The 22,997-nt window shown below is 38.2% G+C and overlaps 1 long non-coding RNA gene across 1 annotated transcript in view; it reads right to left on the bottom strand.

The window, feature by feature from the left end:
- Positions 1–835: 835 nt before the first annotated feature.
- LOC120519105 overlaps positions 836–22,997 on the bottom strand; it is a 38,149-nt gene continuing 15,987 nt past the window's right edge. Inside the window, exons 2-3 of the long non-coding RNA XR_005631384.1 lie at positions 10,698–10,898; positions 836–1,115 (exon numbers count right to left, since the gene is read on the bottom strand). This is a non-coding gene — a long non-coding RNA (uncharacterized LOC120519105). The remainder of the gene's footprint in view (positions 1,116–10,697; positions 10,899–22,997) is intronic.

Here is a 22,997-nt window from a genome sequence, read left to right on the forward strand (position 1 = left end):
GAAAAGGACTGGTGCCTGACCCGGAAGTGATACAAGATCACATGGACTGGGGATTGGGAACACTTCCGGGTCAGGAAGTATAAAAGGACTTTGAGAGCTCCCAGACGGCGAGCTGAGCTGGGTGGAAGGGTGGCAACGCGTCTGGGAGTTGGAGGATTGTATTATTGTGTTTATTGGTGATTTGTATGAGAATAGTGGAGGAGAGGGTGCTTTGTGCACTGTGGCAACTTAACAAAGTCAAATATTGGAATTTTACCTGGTGTCTGGACTTGTGGACAGGGGTTCAAGGGAGCGATAGCGCCCCCTATCTGTCACTATACTGTATATATATATATATATATATATATATATATATATATATATATATATATATATATATATATATATATATATATATATATACACAGTCATCTCTCCTCGATCGCGAAAGGTAAAAATACCCGAAGTAAAAACCATATGTTTATATTGTTATTTTTATATTGTCACGCTTGGGTCACATATTTGCACAGAAACACAGGAGGTTGTAGGAAAAGTGGAATATCAGAGAGAGAGAGAGAAAAGCAAACAATCAAAAATCAATAGGTGCTGTTAGAGCTTTCAAGTATGCGAAGCACAACGCAGGAAGCATATCATATATCATTGAGGAGTTTTATTTAATACATAATATGTGCTCTGATTGGGTAGCTTCTCAGCCATTCGCCAATAGTGTCCCTTGTATGAAATCAACTGGGCAAACCAACTGAGGAAGCATGTACCATAAATTAAAAGACCCATTGTCCGCAGAAATCCGTGAACCAGCAAAAATCTGTGATATATATTTAGATATGCTTACATATAAAATCCGCGATGGAGTGAAGCCGAAGCGCGATATAGCGAGGGATCACTGTATATATATCACATACACATGGCACCATGAGGGCCAACCCCATACATTCACAATAAAACGTGTGGCATAGTGTGCCTAGAAAAGAAAAAAAAGTTGTGACGCAAGTCTCCATAAGATTGATCAAAATGACATTGCTTCAAGTGATAAAGGTCCTGGGAGGAAGAGGTGGGTCCAGGTGGATGGAAACCAGAAGTGACGTCAGAGCTGTCATGGTTGTCAGTCTGCCAGTCTGTAGAGAGAGGAAGGGAAAACGCATTAGTCGACAGCACCCTCTAGCTTTCTGAAGGAATATAATCTGAGCCTTTAAACTGTCCCCTATTTGCATATGTGTGGCTATATATATAAGTCAGAGTCCCACTACACAGCTTTTCCAATAGTTTCAAGTTATAGTCTTCAGTTACGCTATATTGAAATAATAACAGTGAGCCCCCATTGCCTTGATTGTCTCATAGAGAGTCACCTCTTATGGGGTGGGCTCTTGTGTGTGCAAGACTTGAAGGCTAATGAGCATAAAACACTCAAAACAGGCAAAGAAGAGAAACTGCAAGAAAAAAGTGAGTGTTTTAGACTGTACAAATGGATTAGAGTACTTCAGAGAGTAAAAGATGGGCCAATATTGTGGCTGAACTCGACACCCCTGGTAAGCTCTTGTTCACACGCTAACTTAACTAGCATCATATTGGTTGCCAGCCAAAATCAGATGACCTTGCAATACATTTGCAACATAATAGTAGACTTGAAACATCATGAAACATCTTGGGAGAACTGATTATTCAATCCCCCTCTGCAATTCCTGTTCAGGTTCAAGGAGATTAGCAACTGTAGTCTTTACATTTGACAATGTATCTGACTAGAAATCACGTAGCATGACATCAGCTGTAGGCTCCTACACGTCAGTGTTGTTGCTCAGCATAGGGCTGAGCCATTACCAATTCAAAAAAAAGATGATTATTAGGATGATTACTTTTATTTTAGCCTGCTTTACCTGTGTGATGACATTAGTCTGTGTAAAGCTGTAGTGCTGGTGTGTGGCAGGGTGGCACAGTAGCAAAGCAGTGCATGGCACACAGGGTGACCCTGGATTTGGGTTGTGCAAATTTCTTACATCCATTTACTGATCCTGCTGTATTCAGTCTTGATAACATTAATTAAGAGCAAGACATAAACCAACCAGGGATGAAATACGGAACAATTTCTAAAGTTTCTTAATAATACCTGTTTGCAAGTAGCATGAGTCTCAATAATATTGTTCACTTTCATGTTATAAATTAGAATAAGAGCCATTTTAGCATGACATAAATAATGTGATTCTACACTGGAAATATAAGCTTAATTATGGTAGCTTAAAAATGAAGTACAGCAGTAGTTATGTCAAGAAGACCTACATATTATTAGTAGGAAGTAGTACTAGGATAAAATTTTATCTGAATGTTTCATTTATTTCAAATGATAAAAACTAACAACAACACATTTATAACAATTTACCTAAAGTCAGTAAAAAATTCAAACACAGCAAACCTGCCTTGCGGCTCTATATTGTAATGAATACCAGGCCTAGAAAATGGAAAGATGGACAATAATAGGAAAGCATATACTTTGTGGAAATCAGATTTCAGGAGTTGCAAGGGGTCTTATAACAAATACAGTAAAATACAGAGGAAAGCACTTTGGTGACTTTCACACTCACACAGAGTTCAAAAACTCTCTTTGATGGCTGTGAATAAACACAAAATCATAATGTTACAGTTGTCAAATCATGTTCATGAATTCCATATTGTGGCACGTTGCCTGACTGGCAAGAAGGGGAATAAACATAGCACACGATTGACGAGGGACAAGACAGGGGCTGTGCTTTTAAAGAGAAGGCAATAGCAGCAACTAGAGAACGTATGGATAGACAAGGGCTGCCAAAAGAACTATGAGCCCTTGTCATTATAAAAGGTGTCCATAATGCAAAGAAACAGCCAAGGAGGGAAATATCAAGTATGTATGATCCTGCTACACATTATGCAGTGCAAGCAACCAGACAAATTAAGTTTTATAACAGAGCTGTGAATCTGGAGTGCAGGAACATTTTAGACCATAAGAGAGAGAATATATGCCAGTTCACCCAGGATCAGAAAATTATTTTCAGGGGTTTTGCCAGTCATAACAATCCACTGAGTGAGTCTTAATGGCCCACTGAGTTGAATATGGGTAATACTTCAACTGGTATGGTTGGTAGCAGAGATGGGGGACTCGAGTCACATGACTTGACTCGAGTCAGACTCGAGTCACAATTTTTAGGACTTGAGACTTGCTTGATTGAAGTAAGAAAATGACTTGACTTGACTTTGACTTGAGAGTAAGTGACTTGAGACTTGACCTTGACTTAAAGTGGAAGACTCAACAATGACTTGAACTTTTAAATATAATTCGTTTAATAAAATAAAATAATTTAATAAAATAATTATGACTCAGCAGCACCATAATTGGCGCCTGCGCCCTTAACGCTGCACAACTCTTAACGTTACCAAGAAGAAGAAGAAGAAGAACGCTGCACAACTCAAACCGCACCAAACATGGCAGACAATAGTCGAGCTCCTCATATAGTCACGTTTGGCTATAAGGACTTTGAACTAGACCGTACTAACAAAAAAAGATTTGCCAGATGCAGAGAATGCAACGCGAGAGTATCAGACACGACAACCACAACATCAAATTTCATCCGGCACTTCAAAAACCACAAGGAAAGGTAAGAAAGTCGAATTCTTTATAGTCAATTTAATAAAACGATTACTAATTAATTAAATTAATCTTTTCTGTTTGTCATAATTTGGCCTTGGTTGCATGTTTTTTTATCAGAAATGTGATGATCATCTCATAAATAAAACGCTATAACGTTACCAGTGGCGTAGCCACATTTTAATGTTGAGTGCAACTTGAAATGAAAGGGCTTCTCGATATTACATGTAAACTATAATGTCTGTATTAAATGTGCGCATTTTCAAGCGTTTGTATGGACTGACTGCGTGTGGTTAGTTGAATGGCAGCTCGTGTAACGTTATACTGCATGAAAATCTAAGATGAAAGCGCCGGTGCAATCACTTCTCCTTCAATAACTCGTTCAAAACTTTTTGGTCATACAGACAAGAATAATTTCATCGTTCAATCGTTACGTTAAGTGTCTATAATTTTTGTGTACACTCACAATAACAACAAAATGTTGTGTGCTGTATAACAATGAAACCAGTTCAAATAGAAAACAAATATATCAGATTATATATTATGTATGAAACGTGTATATTGCGCGTCCACCGTAAAGATCACGATTAAGCTTCTTAACTTCATCACTGAGCTATATTAACATACATTATATTTATATTCTGCTGAAATGAAAAAGATCCGTTCATTTTAATTAACGAGATTCATCACTAACATTAGATTAAAAAGAGTGGATAAATCCCCTACTGTGCCTTATAATGGACAGCATAAGTATTAAAGCATCATATATAAAACATACTAGATAAATCTTCAGTCACAATACTTTAATTTATAAGGTTCATAGCCTGTATAAATACTTAAGTCTTACATTCTGTCAGTACATATAGTACATATCATTAAGAAATTGTTTTTTTGAGGAAAACATTTCAGGATTTCTCTCTATATAATGGATATGTATGGCACCCCGAAGTTTGAATTTCCAAAATGCAGTTTAAATGCAGCTTCAGAAGACTCTAAACGATTCCAGCCGAGGAGGAGGAGTCTTATCTAGCGAAACAATCGGTTATTTTCTAAACAAATGGACAATTTATATACTTTTTAACCTCAAATGCTGGTCTTGTGTTGTCTCTGCGAAGTCTGTGTGATTCGGGTAAATACAGTCTTAGATTGCAGCAAAAGTGCAGACACAGTGTTTACACAGTTAACATGTATAGAAGCTCAAATGCCCTTTACAAAAAAAGGTAAAAACAGCATTGCAGGATGTTTTTGACATTAAATATTTAAAAGAGATTGTTGTTTTTTTGACATCTATTAATTGTATTTACCCGAATCACACAGACTGCACAGAGAGGAGACAAGATCAGCATTTGAGGCTAAAAAGTATATAAATTGTCAATTTGTTTGGAAAATAACCAATCATTTCGGGCTTTCTGAAGCTGCATTTAAACTGCATTTTGGAAGTTCAAACTTCGGGGCGCCATACATATCCATTATATATAGACAGAAATCCTGAAATGTTTTCCTCAAAAAAAAAAAACAATTTCTTTATGACTGAGGAAAGAAAGACATGAACATATTGGATGACAAGGGGGTGAGTACTTTATCTGTACATTGTTGTTGTCAAAGTAAACTAATCCTTTCAGATTGAATTGCATTATACATTTGAGACTGGATTTCTTAGTTTTAAACATTTTGTGTAAGCAACACAATTTTATTTTCAGATATTAATGTAGTACAGATATGCATATAATTTAAATATAGCAATGCAAATAAGATACATAATATATGTATATAAGTTCATCTTTTCTGTAAAAATTTTTCTGTGCAAAAATAAACGTATCGAAAATGTAACCTCTGTTTGTTTTAGTACTGCAACTTGACTTGACTTGGCTTGAAACTTATCAGGACTCGACTTGACTTGCTTAGGGTGAACCCTTGACTTGACTTGACTTGCTTGATTTGTCTTAACTGTGACTTGAGACTTGATGGTTAACACTTGAAACTTGCTTGGACTTGATCATATGCGACTTGTCCCCATCTCTGGTTGGTAGCATGCTTGAAGGAAAGTGAAAGGACAGCTTTATTTTTGGCACATGATTGTCTTTTTTAGGCTGGAAACCAAGTAGCAGTCTTAGTCTTCCATTTATTTTAATACATTTGAGCATCTACGAGTGATTAGCCTTTCTTTGTGTTTCTGATCATTACATTAATTACTGTATACAGAACTTTTCAGTGAACTTATATTTTTGGGTTTCAACTTTCAATTTCAAGCCCCTTGTATTTATGTCTTTATCATGCTATTACTACACTCTGCAGTGACCTGCAGTGTACGTGCACCACATCTAGGGCCGGCTTCAGTACTTAAATTTGTGTTGTAATATCTGCTCTACAGTGTCTTTCAGTACCATTAAAGGCCATTGCAGATACTGTATTATTTTTAGTGAAACATCTGTTTACATTTCACTTATAATTTTACTGTTTTGAAAATCACAAGACTAAAAACAAGACAAGGTATTGAGCTGAGAAATTTCAATCGTCAGGTATCCACCATGGACTGGTAGGCTGCTGGGTTAGAGGAGCTCAGATCAGAGGCTGTCAAATTTCTATATAGAAGGCATCCCGAGTGATGGAGTTCAGCAGAAGTGCAAAAAAGAAAGCAAAGAAGAGAAAGGCAGAGATTTTGAAGATCAGGTTGTGACAGGTACAGTAATGCGATCTGATAACTCTGTTAAGGGCCAAAATAGATATAACCGATGCAAATATAATGTGGCTGGAATAAAGTGCATTTACATCACTGGAAATACTTTAAATAATATTCCTGAAAGATTCAACATGTGGTCATATTTTTAGATATCTCATCAGCTGGAACAATATGTCTTCAAAAGATTTAATATTTAATTTTGACAGTTTCAAAATATTGAAATTTACAGTTAAATTTCAGGCCCAGTGAAAAAAATACCCATGAGAGAATTGAGAATATTGTGTCTATTTTTTAAATACATAATAGAGCGATAAGCAAAAGGAGAAATCTTAGTATTAAAAGAAAAGGCAAAATAAGCTAAAAGCATGCCTTCTTAAGTCTACAGTAATTTACATTTCATTGATTTTCAGTCATATTTTCATTTACATAATCTTAGCCTGTCCGAGGCAGTCAGCGGCATGCTTCAGTGAAGCCAATTGTCTAATGTGACATACCTAATGACTGGGACTAACTGGTCCATGAGTGGCTATGATAAAGTCAGGCAGGTTTGATTTTGTCTTTAGTCACAGAGGTGGGCTGTGTGAGCAGGACAGATGACAACCAATGAATGCTCTTCCAAAAGTGCAATGCACAGAAAGTAACAACGAGGAATAAGGAGCACACGTGTTTGGAACATCAGAGAGGCTCATTTAAGTACCATGACAAAATGGGAAGAGAAAAAAAGGCAGAGTTTGTTGCTGAACTCGCCACAGCTGATAAGCCTTCACACAGTGCGGGTACAGCATTGGCTCTGTCAGGCAGCACACTACTGGCTGTGAGATAAAGGGGTGAGCACAACTGTGCTGGAATGTTGTAATCCTGTCGGTAAAGAAGACTTGCCCAGCGTGTAGTTTGACAGGGTGCAGCAACTGAAGTCGGCAAGTCCGATATGCCCCATGACAAAAAAGTAATTTGATATGAGATCTACTTTACTGACAAACGGGAATGTTAGTGGATTGGCTGTTAGTGCAATAGTTGATCGGCACTGGTAAAGTAAAACGTGAATGAATGCAGACTTATGAATTGAGAACTGACATTTTTTTAACAACTAGGTATCAAATTGTTCCAGTGCAATGTAGTAATTATGCAATTCCAAGTATTCGGCTGAAGCTTTTGTGGGTGCATTTGTTTTCTGACTGCCTCTCCAACCTGTTTTCTTTTCGTATAAAAATAGTGGAATCAAACTCAGAAATCTAATTTACTGCAAGTTTGTTCCAGAATTTTATGGAATGTCAAAGACACAACCACACATATACAACTTAACAGGCTGAATGTTGAGTGTCGTTTTCCCATTTACAATTTTACTGTACGGTTTTTACACCCCTCTCTGTGTGGATACTTCTGTGTTCCTATTCCTCCTTCCATCACCTCCTCACATTCTCTTCCACATTTTCTCCTTGACTTTATGAAATCTAAATCCTGTGGGCTCTTTCTTGATGTTATTCTCTCATTTTACAGAAAGTACGAAAGTTTTTTAGACAGCTCTTAAAATGGCGCACTGATATATTTATATTTTAAAGTAAATAATAAACTGTGTCCACCTTTTACTCTTTACTATATACAGTCTCACAAAGTCTTTGTCTTAATTTCACTCAAATTTAGAAACCTCTCCTTATCCCTCTCTTCCAGGATGTTTTCAGTAATGTGAGGTTTTACTACATAAGCCCTATCTACTAATTCTCTAAACCTAAAATTCTTTTGTGAGTTCCTTTCCACTGCTAGAAAGCCTCATGTATAACGCCGCGTAGAACTCGCATTATAACATGGCGTAAGCACAAAAGCGAAATGTGCTTACGCACAGAAAAATCCAGATGCAGGAATCTGTGCGTACTCCAACTTCCACGCTCTTCCGCTACATAAATCCCGATCAGCGTGAAAACTAACGCCGTGCACGCCAGATTTTGTAACGCCCCAAATCCTCCCAGAATTACGCCTATTTGAATATGCAAATCAATATAAATCGCCCTTAAGCGCAGCCTTCTGTGAAAAGACAATGGGAAAAGCACGGGGAAAATATAAGAATTTCAGCTAATACCAAGTGGAGGCAAAGGAAAACATACTATTTGTTCAAATAAACCGTGGTATAATCAACAAAATGAAGTTGATCGAGTGACATAGCGTGTTGGAGAAACTTGAAAGCTCACATTCACAAAATCGCACAGTGCCGGAAATAAAAAGAAGTCACATATCAAAGTTGCCGTGAAAAGAAGAGTTGTAAGCCCACTGTCTGAGTGTCATATGAAAGCTTATTAGGTACAGAGAAAAAGGCACACGGTGGGGAAAAAGCACTAAATGTCAACTTTAATCTCGAATTTTCCACTTTAATCACGTAGTTTATTTTGTCATTTAGTAGAACATTATAAACTTCATCTTAAAATCGTTTAATTAACCAGTTTCTCAAAATTACATCGTAATTAAAGTAGCACGCTAAATGCTTTGTTTTGTATTTGATCTTCTAATCGTATGTGATCTATGTGTGTGAATCACTACTTGCTTCTTAAACTGGCTCTCTTCCTCCAACTGGACACAGAGTCCATTACATTTGTGATATTACAGCTCTCTGAATAACTAAAATACTGAGATGTATACATGATGTCATTTTCATGATGATAGGAGCTAAAGCACATTATTAAACATGTGTTTCATGAGCCTCGTGCTCATGACAAGCATTTATCTTTTGTCGAAATTTGTCGCATGCTTTTAGCTGTGTTGTTATTTTCTCTTTCTGTTTTATATTCAATATATATTGGTGGCCCAAGAGTCCTTGCTTTTCTTTCCCAAGTAACCGATCGCCACACAATCAGCTCTGTAATAGAAGTTAAGCCATCTGTAAGCTTAGCCGATTCTTCAAAACGCTTAAAGAACATTGAAATATCTTCGTAGTACATGTTTAATTATTCTATCCTTCACGACACTCCCAGTGAAGAATATAGATTATTTAAATGAAGTTAAAGTTTTATGTGTATAATTTAACAAACATATTTTGCTGCATTTCACCTTAAAATGATATCGCATCATATGTAAATACGCTTTATAAAGTGGCCCAGGTTGTGAGATATTATAACTGTAGTGCAAGTTTACAGTGGGGTGATTGTACTTATAAGTACAAACCGTTCTACAAGGAGCAATTGATTGAGTGCATTTAAAGTTCTTGGGATTAAACTGTTTCTGAACCGCGAGGTCCGTACAGGAAAGGCTTTAAAACATTTTGCAGTGGCTGAGACAGCGTGTCCTTAAAGCTGTATACCGATAATTTCTTCCGATCAGCTGCTGCTGTGATTCACACTCAGATACAGTGATATAAATACTCCGAGTGCAGTGAGAGTAATATGGAAAAAGATGATTCCGCTGTGGCAACTCCTAACGGGAGGAGCTGAAAGAAGAAGAAGAAGAAGAAGAAGTGAGAGTAACAACGCTAAAGCAGTTATGGTATTTGGAATACTATGGCTGTTCCCTGGACCATTATATTGTTACGAGTTAATTACAATCAGATGCATTACACTAATAAACAATATGCGGTTAGTTTCTGTGTATTTATAAAGCCGCGTCATGAAAATAATGAGTAATCACACAAGAACAGTACCATTGCTTTGACGCTGGGTGCCGCCAGTTTGCAAAACCGAGCGGAGAACTTGCGTACGACAAGGCATGAGGTACCGTGGAAAAGTGCGTGGCTTTACGCCAAGTGTAGGTTTTATACATCGCGATTTGAACGTGGAAAAGTTCTTACGCAACATTTCTGTGCGTACGCACCGTTTATACATGAGGCCCCTGCTCACCTGCCAGCAACTGGAGCAGTCTGGTTTTACACTTAAGAGGTCTACCATCAACTGCATTCTGGCACTGAAGGTTCTCATCGAGTGCAAACGCAAATATCAGCAGAGTTCTTTTGCAGCCTTGGTCAATTTTCGTAAAGCATTCAACTCAGTTGATCAAGCTGCACTATGGGAAATCCTGAGATTTTGTGTGATTCCCTCAAAGTGTGAACACAGTGCAGAGTAATGGAAGAACCTCTGTGTTTTTCCCAGTTGATTCTAGGGTTTGTCAGGGGTGTGTTTGTGCTCCTACTTTGTTCAATGCTTGCATGGACTGGGTGTTGGGCCAGGTTGTGGGGTCCAATTGCTGTGGGGAATCTGTTGGTGAAGAGAGACTGATCTTGCCTTTGTTGACAATGTTGTGATCTTTGCTGAGTCAATGGAGGCTCTGATCAGGACTCTCGAGAGACTGAGTGAGGAGTCTGAGTGTCTGTGATTGCGAGTGTCCTGGATAAAGACCAAGATCCAGGCCTTTAATTTCCTCTTGGGTGCAGATATCAGCTCTGTGTCTGTCTGTGGAGAGAATGTCGACTTTGTTGAAAAGTTTACTTACCTCAGCAGCAACATTCATGTCTTTGGTGACTCTTTCTATGAAGTCAGTAGACAGATTGGAAGATCATTGGGGGTTATGAGGTCTCTGGCAAATGTGTGGCACTCCCGACATCTTTGCAAAAGGACAAAGGTCCAAGTCTTTAGAGTCCCGGTGCTTCCTATTTTCCTATATTGTTGTGAGACATGGATGCAATCCAGTGACCTGCAATGAAGACCAGATTCCTTCAGTACTGAGTCTCTTCAGAGGATCTTTGGGTACCACTTGTTTGACTTTGTGTCGAACGAGTGGATACTTACAGAGTTCCAAATGATACACATTACCTGTATTGTGAGGGAGTGTCAGTTACAGCACTATGGCCATGTAGCGCAATTCCCCCTGAGTGATCTGGTTCACAGGATCCTCAGTGTTGAGGATCCAAGCTGCTGGATCAGGCCAAGGGGACGTCCATGTAACACTTGGCTGTGGAGGATAGATGTTAATTTTCAGGGGGGGCTGGACTGCAAGCCAAGCAGTTGCCATTCAGGATCCCAAGCTGTTTCATTGTGTGGTGGTTGCAGCAACGCACTGTACCAGTGCATACTCCACAATTTTTCCTGTTGTATATTATATTATATTATATTATATTATATTATATTATATTATATTATATTATTGTGCATTAGGTAACGCTGTTGCCACTCAGATCCATTGTCCTGGATATAAATAATGTGTTCAGCCATTGTCTTTGTGGAGCAACACACAGCTTCTCTTTGTGTTGTAGACGATTTGCCCCCGAGTACTACAGCCATCTTCCCAAAATTCCAAAAATGTACAGATTAGGTTAATTTGGTGATTCTGAATCAGGCCCTTTGTGAGAGTTTACATGTGGGCCCTACAATGTGATGGCACCCAGTTTAAGGCTTTGGTTTTTTTTATTTTTTTTTATTTTGTCGTATACAATTTCTTCTATTAGGAATGTATTAGTTTTCGCGTACCCCTTGGGGTCAGAGTGCAAGGTTATCCATTGTACAGCACCCCTGAAGCAATTGGAAGATAAGGGCCTTGCTCAAGGGCCCAATAGAGTAGGATCTCTTTTGGCAGTAATGGGGATTCAAACCGGCAACCTTCCAGATACTGGAGCAGATCCTTAGCTTCAGAGCCACCACTTTTTTTAGGCTGGTTCTTGTTTTGACCCCAAAATATTAAATTATATTATTCAGGTTTAAGAATACTACATTATACATTAACTTATTTTTCAAATTCACTTGATTTAATTTAGTGTCATGTAGGTATTATATTATATTATATTATATTATATTATATTATATTATATTATATTATACTAGCAAAATACCCGTGCTTCGCAGCGGAGAAGTAGTGTGTTAAAGAAGTTATGAAAAAGAAAAGGAAACATTTTAATAATAATGTAACATGATTGTCAATGTAATTGTTTTGTGACTGTTATGAGTGTTGCTATCATCAAGGATTTGATTGTCATTATTTCTTGCAATCAGGTTCGTATTTGGAGGATGTGTTGTGTTCAAGTTACATTCCATGTTTGTCAACCACTGTAAATATAACAGGTCTCATTCATCGAAATGTTCACTACCCAAATCGGTACTCGTGAATCTAAGATGTTTAACAGGCATTTCCAGTATTAAGTTGTGGATTTGCCTGCGAATATTTAGCGGCAGCGTGTCTATGAACTTAATTTAAACTTAAGCTTTACACCTGTCTTTCCTATTGATATGTCTACAAAGGCTTGTTCAGCTTCAGTGTGTTGTTCCTTTCTTACTGCATCAATAAACAGCTCGTCTTCCTCTTTATCTGAGACATCACACACTGCATGCACGGGTTTACCTTTCCCAGTCCTGCAAACTTTAGCGAAGTGGTTCAAATTACCACATTTTTACACTGTCTTCCTTTAGCTGGACATTGACTTTTTCCACCGTGTGCTTTGTTTCCGCAGTAGCTGCACTTATGAATATGCTTGTATGCGTCACTCGCTTCATGTTCTGTTCCTGCCTTCTCAATTTTGTAATGCATTTTTTGTTCAGCACTCTTTGGAGCTCTTGCTTGTTGTCTGCGTGCTGCATTCACAGTCAGTTCACGTGAGCCGCTCGGAGTACATGCATTAAAGGTTCTATCTCGTGCGATCTTGTAATGTCCACGGCTTTATTTAATGTTAGCTCAGACCCGGCACTTAAAAGTTTCTCTCGCACTTTTGCTGAGTTTGTGCCAAACACTATTGTATCCCTGACCATCTCATCTTCGTTTGCATAACCACAGTCCTTCACCAGCAATTTTAACTCCGCTACAAAGTGAAAAGTCTTGTTTATACCTTGCGTCTTCTCCCTAAACTTGTATCTCGCGAATATCATATTCGTCTTAGGCATGACAAATGCCTCGTAGCGGCAGCGTGTCTATTGGATTGCTGCTGATGGATCGCCTTATATGGGCAGGCACTCAATTACGTGGAATGCGTAGGTATGGGGGACGCAATATAGGTAGGCAGCCAACTACGTGGGAGGCGTGGTGATGGGGGACGCAACTCCACCTCACATGGCGACCGAGCTGCAGGCTATGGCCGTATATATGTACGTAAATAGGATTCAGTTATGACCGTTACGCGTGGAATTTCGAAATGAAACCTGCCTAACTTTTGTAAGTAAGCTGTAAGGAATGAGCCTGCCAAATTTCAGCCTTCTACCTACACGGGAAGTTGGAGAATTAGTGATGAGTGAGTGAGTGAGTCAGTCAGTCAGTCAGTCAGTGAGGGCTTTGCCTTTTATTAGTCGAAATGAAACCTGGCTAACTTTTGTAAGTAAGCTGTAAGGAATGAGCCTGCCAAATCTCAGCCTTCTAACTACACAGGAAGTTGGAGAATTAGTGATGAGTCAGTCAGTGAGTCAGTCAGTCAGTGAGGGCTTTGTCTTTTATTAGTATAGATTATATTATATTATATTATATTATATTATATTATATTATATTATATTATATTATATTATATTATATTATATTATGATACGATATTTAGAAATGTTTGCAGTACAAATTTTTGTCATCTTTCTGGGTCTCCAAAACCTTTTCCATGAGTCTTAGTTACTTGTTATCAAACTAAATGATCACATTCCGTCCCTCATCAAGACATCTGATTTGTGAGGCTCAGCTTAGATGGCAAAGGCAACATTTTTGACCTTTTGCAATCGTTGCTATATCTACTCTCACAGGTCTTAACTGCACTTTCTAATCATTTGTATCTTGAAGTGTTAAGAGCCAGTGATTCTAATGTCTATCAGACCCAAGACCATTTTGTGTCACTTTCACCAATTGTTCTGAATTTCTATGAAGATGTATTGACTTCAAATGCTATGTTCATAATTTCAAATCTGACTGAAGCACAAGTTCTATGATGTAGCTTTGTGCTTGTTAAGTACTTAGTAGCATTTTCAGTTTATACATTTTCCTTTCTTTACAATTGTTTAAATAATAATAATAATAATAATAATAATAATAAGACATTTTATTTATATAGCACCTTTCCCATGCTCAAAGGCACTTCACAGAGTTTAAGAAAGAACAGCAGGGCATACAGCATATAGCATTGTACTAAACCAGATAATAAACAAAGAAGAGTAAGATAGTAAATTCAGAGAAAAAAAAGCCTAATAGACAACATAATTGATGGTTTAGCACTCACACACACGGGTTACATGCGCATCTTGACATCTTTGACATATATTTATGGATGTCAGAAAGTTATTTTGCAGGTATCTTAAATGCATTTAAGCTTTCTATGCACAAATTAATTCCCGCCTTGCATATGATGCAGTGGGACAAGGCTGTGACCCTAATAATCTTACACAGGGTAAAGCAGGTTCAATAATTAAGTGATGGATGGATTGATTAATTTATAATTATTTTCAAAGTAACTGAGAAAAGATTATGTGCAGGGTTTCCAGCAGATGCACTGGAATGTGCTGCATTTGTTCCTGAACTTTAATGACATTTCTTTTAATTCATTCTATAGTATGAGACAAATTTCAAGTTTAGGTCTGTAGACGGAGGGTTAAATAATATGTTAGAACAGTTTAAAACAAATATTAGAAACCAGACACATTTATAAAAGAGCATATTCTGTTTGACAAACTTCACTTTACAATAAGATGCTTTGTATTGTGTAACCACTGTAACTACCCATGTTTCCTGGAGCAAAGCCATCAAGTACACAGTTAAATACCAATAATGAATGCAATATGGAAATTAATGTCAGGCAGCTGTAGTCTTGAAAATGTAGTACTGCCCAGGCCAGACTCGCTCAAACTGGTTAGTTTAATTAATGTGTTTTATTAATGATATATAAGCTGAAGGTTAGCAGTTATATTTAGACATTTTTCCAGCAAACAGCAAAAAAAAAGGAAAAAAGCAATATTTATCAAAACAGAAGGTCTCTAGATAGAGGGGCTAATGCATTACCTTTGGATTACTGTAATATATGTCTGATAGGTTTTCTGCCAGCTGAAGTGTGAGCCTCAGGCAATTTTTCCACTGTTGGACAGCTGCATGGATGAGTCCCTGAAGTAAAGTTCCTTCACTCTCCCTTCCTCTCTTAAGTTCGTCTTGAACCATCGGCTGCAGGCAGTTTAGGTCTAGTGAGATTTACTTCAGCCTAGTAAGCGTATGCCAGATAAGTCAGCAAGACATTCATCAGCCAATATGAAAGCACAAAAGTTGGTCCTTTTTAAAGACAGAACAGCTTGGAATCCATGCAAGGGTCAGTTACATCCTCATCTGTGTTTGCCACTACTTGGGAGTCGAAATACAAGCAGTAAGTGTGACGCATGCCCAGCCCCATTCACATTCATATACGCAAATAATTTTTCACAAATCAAAAATCAATAATTATACCTTTTGTTTTCTACAGCGAATATAAAAATTCTAAACCTACTCAATCATTGGGCTTACTAAAATTAATTTAGACAACTTAATAGGATGGCAAATATCTATAAATATAAGAAGACCCATAATGGTTTCAGGGTATATTTGATGATACATGTTTTAAGCCACAAGGCTACCGGTGCTTTGAATTAACTTCAAATTTCCAGCTACCTCAACACATTTACCATCGTTAATTATCTATTACAGAAAATCCTGTTGAGACTTTAACATTTTTTTTTTATATTTTCTGTCTTAATTGTCTGAAGTCAAGATATAACTAAACAACATTCCCTCTGTGTAGCACTTTCTGTAGTGTAGTGAACAGTGTGCTTTCAAATTTCTAGTTCTGTTTTTATTTTTCCAATTAGAGCACAAGAGACTTGAAGAGGGTTATACGGTTAGTCAGAGCCTGTGGAGTGTTTTTATCTTTATTTATGCATTGTAGCACATGGCCTTTAAATGGCAAACAAAACAGCTGCAACTTTAGGAAATCATTTTGAAAAAAAGTAGTCTGGATAGGCGTTCACACCCACTAGATTAGATTAGATTACATTAGATTGCATTATCCAAACTGTATTAATCTTCTTCTTCTTTCGGCTGCTTCTGTTAGGGGTTGCCACAGCGGATCATCTTTGTTGTCCGCAAATTGATTTGGCAAAATTTTACACCGGATGCCCTTCCTGATGTAACCCTCCTTAATACCACAGGGAAATTCAGAGTGGTTCACTTTCCAGGTCCTACCTGTGTGGAGTTTGTATGTTCTCTCCTTGTCTGAGTGGGTTTCCTCCAGGTGCTCCAGTTTCCTCCCACAGTGCAAAGACATGCAGGTTAGGTGTATTGGCGATTCTAAATTGTCCCTAGTGTGTGCTTGGTGTGTGGGTGTGTGCTTGGTGTGTGGGTGTGTGTGTGTGCCCTGCAGTCCCTCTACTTACTGACCAAATAGCACCTAATCCAGTTCTCAGCATCACAAAAGCTGTGAACTTAAGGCAATAATAAACCGTAAAGGTGCTGCCGTTCACCATAGGTCATACGCCCATACTAACTCAGCTAGACCAATGTCCTTTTTTCAACTATGGGTAGTGAACCAGGCTATCAAGAAGAAAAAAAACTCACCATGGCATGGGGAAAATGTGTGTATAGCACAGAGAATTAACAAGATTCAAATCAGAGTCCCGGAGATGTGAGAGTGCAGTGTTAACTTTTCAGATCACCCGACATATTTTTGATTGGGTTTTGGTCATGGTTCTCACTGGACAACTTTCATATATTTACTTTAATATGCAAAAAATGTAATTCCATTTCAGATCCTTAAGCTAGACTTTCTTTTCAACTGTTCCATGAAGAACATCAAGTTTTCAAATTGTATTTGTTAGGCCAACAATTATTTTTTGACATAAGTCAAGTCCATTGGCTTTATTGTCATACCACCCATACTCCATATTGCAACATATAGTGGCACGAAACAACGCACCTCAGAACCATGGTGCAAATAACACACAAACAAAGAATTAGTGCAAGACAGGTAAAGAACTACTGTATACTATACTATAATAGATGCATATATAATTAAAAATAAATAATAGGTAAGTGCTGCGGTGGGCTGGCGCCCTGCCTGGGGTTTGTTTCCTGCCTTGCTCCCTGTGTTGGCTGGGATTGGCTCCAGCAGACCCCTGTGACCCTGCAGTTAGGATATAGCAGGTTGGATAATGGATGGATGGATAATAGGTTAGTGAATAAATAGTAATAATTTGAAATAACAACAATTATATAGTAATAAATAGAAACAGATAGTAACAAATACATCTTTAATAAATAACACCAGTAATAATATCAACAACTATATATTGCTGACAATAATTTCTTACCTTATCCCCCTCGCCTTATCTATTCTTTACCATTTAGATGTTTCCAGTTTAAAGTGGACTACGTACTGATAAGGTTGTTCACTATCAATAAGCTAACTTTAAAAATGCCAGAAGATGCCCTCTAGAATCCTGCATTGGCCTATTGGTTGTACCTTCTCATGGTCTGTCTTGAGTTTTTGGAAACAATAATGGTGAAGCTAAACATTCAGCACCAGAAGCAGAGTCAAACAGTTATGGAACATGACTTTCACATAAATGGTAGGTCTTCATCAATGACAGGGCTTGGGCATGGGTTAAAGTCATTCCTTGAATCCTTGAAGGCCAATCAAAAAGGGTTGTAGAAACTATTTACGTATTTAAGGCACTGGGATTTGTCCTTTTTATTAACCACCTTTTGTATTGCACTGCAGGGTTTTCTGAACATAAAAATGGATACATATTCTTACATATTCTCGGTTGCACTGAAAGCTGGCTGTGTCATTTGAATGGGAATGTGACTTTTGGGGTTTCAGGTCAGCATCCTGTCCCAGTGCCTGTGTATTGATGGTGTGCATGGTTTATGGTGACATTAAGAGTCAGAGTAGAATCTTATTTTAAAAAGAAGAGGATGACAGCAAGTTGATATCACCTGTGTCGTCTCTTTTGTTTAATTGATGATTTCAGGGCACTTCGTTTTTGGAGAACTGCTGCATTCCTGTCCTCTGTCACTGGTACACAGTAAGAGGAGGCCTATGTTCATGTGCTATGATGGTTGCATGTGATTGAAAAAGAAAGTTGCATTACAATAAAATTGTATAATCTATCTGTAATGAGTAATGCTTTGAATTTGGTCAAAACAACTGTTGCTATTTCTCTGGCCACATTTTATATTTAATAATGGAGGCCCAAGGGTGCCTTAATTAGCAATCAATTGACTTAGACTATTAAGACTTTTGCATCTTCAAATATTAGATTAGATAAACTTTATTAATACCATGGAGGATTTCAGAATGTACATTGTCACACATGTGTGCATGGGAGGCAACTAAAGGGCTCAAATGAGGGTAATTCCATGGCAGACCAGGGGTGGCGGAGTGCATTAGTGACAGGAACGTGATGACAGCTTCTTACTTCACATTAATAAATTTGCTTTGGGCTTTTTAGGTTTTATAAAGACTTTTTTTTCCTAGAATTAAATTACAGAAAATAGCAAGACAAAATAACTGATTTTGAATCTTTCCTGTGATGAGATGGTAGCAACAGTTGGTAGTCAAGTCAAATCAATTTATTTTGTCTAGCTCTCTTTACTGAATATGCACTGTAAAAAGTTTACAGCTAAAAAACAGATTGGCATGTTATCTATAGTTAATGTTGCTATCTCACAGGTTTGTGGACCTCGGTTTCAATTCTGGGCCAGCTACTGTCTGTGGATCACTTGTATCTTCTCCCTGTGATTGTTTGGGTTTCCTAACCTATACTATAAACTTTCATGCTGGATTAATTGACATTCCTAAATGGCTCAATATGCGTAAGCAAGGAAGAACAAGTCAGCAATTAACGCAACTCCCTGGACTGGGTCTTGCCTTGCACCCATTTGTACCAGAGGAGGTTCCCTCTCCCTTGTGACTCTAAAATGGAAAAGATGAGTTAAGAAAGTGGACAGATGAATGGATGGAAATAAATCTGGTCCATTGCCAGTAACTACATCCTTTGTGATCCTTCTTATGAATTAAGTCTCTAATAATATTAAATTAATTTGTTTGATGTATTAATGCAGATTCTTAAGGTGGTATCTCGTTTGTGGTTTCAATACTCCAACTGTGCAAATGGAGCACTACAGACTGACCCAAACCACTTCTTGTACAGCACAGTATAGTATGACTACTTATGTTTAAATTAATTTAACTAATTCACTATTTTAACAAATGTATACACCTCTCTAAGTGTTTTCACTTCACACAGGCACTCCTCCTGTCCTAAACTACCCACACCCCAGGCCCTAGGACACAAAGTTTTATCTTTGCCCTGCACAAGTCACAACACTCTTAGCCAGTCACTAGTGACTAATCTGACTTCTGTTGGTTGCTCGGCCCTTTTTGCAATCTCATCCCACTGGAGTGCAAATACCAAAAGGCAGTGCTGATACCATCCTTAGTCACCTTCTCAAATGTGTTTTGCCTGTAGTCAGAGTATCAGCATAAATGATATAGCAAAACTTCATGGAATTATAGCGGAGATTTTGAAAAAGAATTCCTACAATTTTTGTCTGATAGGTTTGGTAAGCAACTGCCCAAAACAAAACATTTAACAACAAAGGACTCTGAACTGAAGTTATCATGAATTTGAATTGTATTAAACCAAACATTATCTTGTTGGTAATAACATGGCTATATTAATGAAATTATCATAACATTTGCTAAATTCAGTTTTACTTTTCTTTTGACTTTGACTTTTATTCAACTGCTCTTTCTATTTTTATCATGTAATTGTATCTGATGTGCTTTAAAGTTTACTTCTATCATTCAAAAATCTATTCTTTGAAAGTTTTCCTTTTACCTTTCTTAAACATATCTGCCTTATAATGATGGTTTCCATGTTTATTCTAAAAAATGCTTTTTATGTGCTCACCAGGAAGGGCAGAATAGAAAACAAACACTGATTGACAAATTGACTGATTGGTAAAGGCTTGTGCATTCAGCGAGTATATTGTTTAGCAAAGGCAGAAAAAAATAACACACAATTTATCTGACTATCGAGAAGTGCATTTGCAACCTGAAGATAATTTCATGCTGGAAGGTTCAGTATGAAACAGACACAGCATAAAAGCACAGCAAGACACAGCAAATGCATTCATATATACTGGGTTATACCTCATTATTACTGTTACAGGAATAAAAATTCTTCAAGAATTGTCTGAATTTGCACTTGCACAAAGCTGTCACTTCCTACCGTGCTTTTGGCAATGCTTTGAGAGGAAAAGCATAAAGCAAACACACACACACATACACACACAGAAAACATATATATATATATATATATATATATATATATATATATATATATATATATATATATACTGTATATATATATACAGTGTATATAATGGAGTTAGTTTAGAGCTGTGTCAGCGTGCATCTGTAAAGGAAAAAAAGTTAAAGGTTATTTCCACACTGAAAGAAAAGAAGATAAAAGACATGTTCCAGCTATAGATCATGCCTGTGAAGGCTGTACAGTTGAAATGGTGACTTTAAACTTTTTTTCTTTTTCTTTCTTTATATAAACATATCCCGAGTCATACCTCCTACAGAGCGATAGATGACACCCTCCCAAAGGGGTGCTACAGGTACTGTTGATCCCCTTGTGGCAGCACTTCTGCCACACCCGGAAGTCCTGCCCAAAAAAGGTCGTCAACACCTGTTAACATTTCCGGGTGCCCCATAAAAGGAGCCAGCCACCACTACTCAGAGAGCCATAGTCTGGAGAAAGTGGACGAAGTTTGAGGGAGGAGTGGAGGTGGAAGAAAAGAAAGGGCTCTGTTTTTATTCTGCTTGGTGCTTTGTACTGTATTTTGCTGTGGGGACTGAGGGAAAAGCACTTCCCTACTGAAATAAATGTGTGCTGTACTGAACTTGTGGGCTCAGTGCTTGCTGTGCACCACCTGGTATCCATAATATACAGTATATACAGATAAGCCACAACATTAAAACCACTGACAGGTGTAGTGAATAACATTGATTATTTCATTACAATGGCACCTGTCAAGGGGTGGGATATATTGGGCAGCAATTGAACAGTCATTTCTTGAAGATGATGTGTTGGAATCAGGAAAAATGGACAACCATAAAGATCTGAGCAATGATGACAAAGGCCATATTGTAATGGCTAGATGACTGGGTCAGAGCATCTCAAAAACTGTAGGTCTTGAAGGGTGTTTCTGGTATGCAGTGGTTATTACCTACCATAAGTGGTTCAAGGAAAAACAATTAGGCAAACGGTGACAGGGTTATGGGCTCCCAAGGCTCACTGGAGAGTGAAAGCTAGTCCAGCTGGCCCAGTCCCACAGAAGAGCAATTGCAGCACAAATGTAATGCTGGCCATGAGAGAAAGGTGTCAGGACACATCGCAGCTTGCTGTGTAGCCGTAGACCAGTTAGAGTACCCATGCTGACCGCTCTCCACCAGGGAAAGCACCTAAAGTGAGCATGTGAGCATCAGAACTGGACCATGGAGCAATGGAAGAAGTTGGCCTGGTCTAATGAATCACATTTTCTTTTAGATCATATGGATGGCTGGGTGCATATGTGCCATTTACCTGGGGAAGAGATGGCAGTGGGATGTTTTATGAGAGGAAAGCAAGCTGGTAGATGCAGTGTGAAGCTCTGGGATATGTTCTACTGGGAAACCTTGGGTCCTGGTATTCAGTAGATGTTATTTTCACATGTACCTGATACCTACAAATATTGCCAACCACATATATATCCCTACAGGACAATGATATTTGCACCCACACTGCAAAAACTATTTAGGAATGATTTGAGGAACATTTCAAAGAGTGTAAAATGTCGATTTGGTCTCCTGATTAACATCTGTGGGAGGTGCTGAGGAAACAAATCCAATCCATGGAGGCCCCACCTTGCAACTTACAGGGCTTAAAGAATCTGCTCTTAATGTGTTGGTGCCAGATACCATAGGAAACCTTGAAAGGTTTGAATTGATGGGTCAGAGCTGTTTTGGTGGCAGAAGGGAGATCTACACAATATTAGGCTGATGGTTTTAACGTTGTGGTTGATTGTCTAGGGCAAAAGGCGTGAAATAGAAAGGAAAGGAAATGTCTCTCTCTCTCTCTCTCTCTCTCTCTCTATATATATATATATATATATATATATATATATATATAGTGGTCTACGGCCGGCCAGTCATCCCGGCCAATACCTCCTGCAGCATGGAGGTGGCCCGATTACCATCAGCGAATTATGGACAGTGGCGTTTTCATCCTCAACCCTGCTGGATAACACAGAAGCTGATAGATGGAGCTGCAGGGAGGAGAAAAGATTGTTTGCCCTACACTCCGGAAGTACGTCCGAGTCACATGGACAAGAGGAATGATGTGCTTCTGGGGTGAAGAAAAGGACTTTTTATCTGACCCAGAAGTGATAAGGAATCATGGACTGAAGGATTGGAAACAATTCTGGGTCAGGGAATATAAAAGGACTGTGGGACCTCCCAGACAGCGAGCTGAGCTGGGTGGAAGGTTGGCAACGCATCTGGGAGTGGAGGATTGGTTTATTGAGAATTATTGTATTGTTTAATGAGTATTGTGGAGAGGAGGGTGCTTTGTGCACTGTGCATCTACTGTATCTATACTAATAAAAGGCAAAGCCCTCACTGACTGACTGACTGACTGACTGACTAACTCACTCACTCACTCACTCACTCACTCACTCATCACTAATTCTCCAACTTCCCGTGTAGGTAAAAGGCTGAAATTTGACAGGCTTATTCCTTACAGCTTACTTACAAAAGTTAAGCAGGTTTCATTT

This window comes from Polypterus senegalus, chromosome 1 (assembly GCF_016835505.1).
Source record: "Polypterus senegalus isolate Bchr_013 chromosome 1, ASM1683550v1, whole genome shotgun sequence".
Classification (NCBI taxonomy): Eukaryota; Metazoa; Chordata; class Cladistia; order Polypteriformes; family Polypteridae; genus Polypterus; species Polypterus senegalus.